Genomic DNA, 3980 nt, shown 5'->3' with positions numbered 1-3980 from the left:
GAAAACAAAAGTAGATAGTTCTCCTATTTCTTCTGATTCTTTTGATTCTTCTCTTCATACTTCATCTGAGTCTAAATCTGCACAATCTGACCTGCCACTTCTACATTCTAAGATCTTAGAATGTTTGGAATGTTACTCAGCCCTGTTCACTACTCAGTAGTTTGTCTGTAGTATCAAGCAGGGATGGCCTCAGCTGAGTTCACAGCTGAGAACATGGGTCTGTCCTTGTTGAAAGAGAGAGGTTAATAAGGAAATGTTAGTGTATATACTCACCCTCTTAGACAACAAGGCTGCACAAGCTGTACATTCCCTTCAGAACAAGCAGTAGTTCATCTAAGAATGTTCTAGGTACTAGCTACAGGTCCCTGTCCTCTTGGCTCCCTTCTCAGGATCCTGCCAGATCTGAACAATGGTTCTGATAGACAGTAGATACACTGGTTCATACATTAATAAGGCCTTTGTGTAGGAACACCACCTCCCTACTTGACATGTTCTACTTCCAATCCTAGTATACAATACAGACAGAACCCTGAACCAGAATGGTTGGATCACTAAGTTTGTCCAACTACAGATGACCATTTAGGATCATGAGGAAAGTATTGAGTTCAGAGTCACCAACCTCAGAAAGACAGACATCTTCATCAGATTCAAATGGCTCAAGACTCACAACCCTACTATTGACTGGTTAGAGTAGACACTTATGTTTGATCAGTGTTCTGAGTCTTACAGCTACCTTACACTACTGTTCCAAGTGGATACAGACACTTCTAATGTTACTGACAGTTCTGATAAAGGTGACTGATTGTTCTTCTTCAACTAGGATAGATATGTGGATACATATTCTAGTCAAGGCAGAATAGAGTCAATCTGAAGGATATCTAAGACAGAACCAGTCTAGAACCCTCTCAGAACAACTCCACTCTGGAACACACACAGACCCAGCCTGCCAGATTTTGTCCAAGAGTTCCCTGAAGTCTTCAGTGAAGAGGAATTCAACCAGCTTCCTGAACACTGTCCCTGGGACTATACAATTGAATTGACTGAGGGTTTCCAACCTAAGGATTGTAAGGTCTACCTACTCAACAGAGACAAGCAGGAGGTGCTTGATGAGTTCCTTTAGGAAAATCTTTAGAACAGCCAGATCTAACCCTTGAAGTCCCTTATGGCCTCCCCTTTCTTCTTTGTCAAAAAGAAAGATAGGAAGCTCTACCCAGTCCAGGATTATCATTGTCTCAATGAGGGTACTGTCAAAAACAAGTACCTGCTTCCCCTGATTCAGGAGCTCATTAATAAGACACATACATTCAGGATTTTCACTAAGTTGAACATTTGATAGGGATACAATAATATTTGGATCCAAGACAGAGATGAGTGGAAGGCTGTGTTCTAAACCAATTGCAGATTGTACAAACTGACTGTAATGTTCTTCAGACTAACCAACTTGCCTGTAACATTCTAGTCATTCATGAATCACATCCTTACAGATCTGATTGACTCAGAACATGTTAGTGTGTATCTGGATAACATTCTAATCTTCACCCAGACAGTCAAGCACTATTACTGACTGATCTGAGCAGTTCTACAATAGCTCCAAGATAATAAACTGTTCCTCTAAGAAGCAAAGTACTCTTTTGTACAGGAGTCAGTAGATTATCTAGGCTTTGTGATTGGTGGAGGCAAGGTCTGTATGGATCCAGCAAAGGTGACTACAGTTCAGAACTGGCTACAACCTTAGAACCTGAAACAGGTCTAAGTGTTTCTTGAGTTTGTAAACTACTACTGATGCTTCATTCAAGGCTTCAGTACTATTGTCTGGCCCCTTCACAATCTCACTGGCAAGGATGTTCCTTAGCAATAGGATGATTAGCAGCAGTCTGTGTTTGAGTCCCTCAAGCAGGCTATTACCAGTGAGCCTGTATTAGCAGTTCCAACAGTTGTAGACAAGTTCTGAGTTAAAGCCAATTCTTCTGACTTTGTGAATAGAGTAGTACTGTCCTAGTTCATTGACAGAAAGTAGTGTCTGATAGTGTTCTGATCAGAATCCCTCTCTGTAACAGAACAGAACTACCCTATCTATGACAAGGAACTCCTCACAATTGTCTGTTCCCTAGAAGAGTAGTGTCAATATCTCCTTAGTACTGTACAGAAGTTTAAGATTTGGAGTGATCACCTTAATCTCTAGTACTTCCAGGCTCCCCAGAAGCTCAACCACTACTAAGCCTGCTGGATGTTAGAACTGTAGGACTTTGACTTTGTACTGACCCACAAACCCAGAATACAAATGACAAAAGCTGATTTACTCTTGAGACAAGTAGGTCATGAAAGGGGGGAGAATGATAACAAAAATCTCATTCTTCTAGACAATTCCCATTTTGTGTCTGAGACAATCTGAGAGATCCAACTCGAATCTGAGAATGTTGACTTTGTCACCTACATACAGTAAGCTCTGAGACACATACAGGACTGGGTTGTAGTGAAGCAACTGAAGAAGCAGGCTAGAGATTGGGAGGAGGATGAGGATGGACAGGTTTACTAGGAAGGCTGACTGTATGTTCTGAAGGATCAGAAACTGTAGGAGGACATTGTCTGAGCTTATCACAACAATCTGACTGTAGGACATCCAGGCTGACACAAAATGCAGGAACTCATTACTTAGAACTACTGGTGGCCCAGAATGTAGAGGGAAATCCTAAAGTATGTGACTGGTTGTAATATGTGCCAACAGACTAAGGCCCACCAGACAAGGGTTCAGGCTCCTCTACATCCACATTGGATTCTAGATCACCCTTAGGAAGAAGTCTCAGTAGACCTGATCAGTAAGCTACCTGAGTCTTAGGGTTACAATACTATCTGTATGATTGTCAACCAATTCTCCAAGCAAGTCCATACAGTTCTGACCTGAACAGAACTCACTTCCAAAGGCATAGCATACATTTATTAGGATCATGTCTTTCAGTTGCACAGACTCCCTTAGAAGCTCATTCATGATTGTGGACTGTAATTCAAGTTAAAATTCATACAGGACTTGTATGTACTTCTCAGAATTCAAGGGAACCCTTCTACTACCTATCACCTACAGACTGACAGTCAAACTGAGTGAGTCAATCAGGAGATTGAGCTCTACCTCTGAATGTTCATCAATCATTAGTAATCAGATTGGTCTGAATAGCTAGCTCTGGCAGAATTTGTGCACAATAACTAGCAACACTCTGTAACAGGACAGTCCCTGTTCTTCCTCAATCATAGGAGACATCTGTACCAGGGGACAGTTCTGAACTAGAACAGTAGTTCTGAATCTGTAACAGACTTTGTAGAATGGATGTACAGAACCAGGGAGGACACACAAGCTCTTTTGGAAAAGGCAGCACAGGTTATGAAGCAGAACTATGATTGGAAGAGGTCCATGGCCAAGGATTACCAGCCTGGTGACAAAGTTATGCTAGAAGCCACTAACCTGACCACAGATTGCCCAATGAAGAAGTTGGACAACAAGTGCTTCAGACCCTTTGTTATTGAAAAGAAGGTCAGTGCCTCTGCCTACAAACTCCAACTTCTGGCAACATGGAAGCACATACACTCAGTGTTTAACAAGGTTCTACTGTCTTGATACTATGATCCAGGTTTTCCTTTACAACAAAGACCCCCACTGCCTCCACCAGAACTCATTGGTTCTGAACCAGAATACAAAGTAGAGTACATAGTGGATGCTAAGCTGGTGTGTGGAAAACTCAAGTTCCTTATCTACTGGAAGGGATACCCAGTTGAAGAATGTACTTGGGAACCTGCTGAGAATCTCACCCATACTACTAAGGCAATCCAAGACTTCTATCAACTTCATCTGGGTGCTCTGCATCAACTCTGCCTCACAGATTTCCAAACCCTACTGTTCTGACCTATGTCTGAGCTACTGACCAAGCCCAATGTTTACTAATCAGGATGATTGGTTTTAGAGGGGGGGTGATGTTATAATTCTCTACTCT

Source organism: Fomitiporia mediterranea, assembly GCF_000271605.1.
Source record: "Fomitiporia mediterranea MF3/22 unplaced genomic scaffold FOMMEscaffold_2, whole genome shotgun sequence".
Classification (NCBI taxonomy): Eukaryota; Fungi; Basidiomycota; class Agaricomycetes; order Hymenochaetales; family Hymenochaetaceae; genus Fomitiporia; species Fomitiporia mediterranea.
This window is presented reverse-complemented; position numbering follows the sequence as displayed.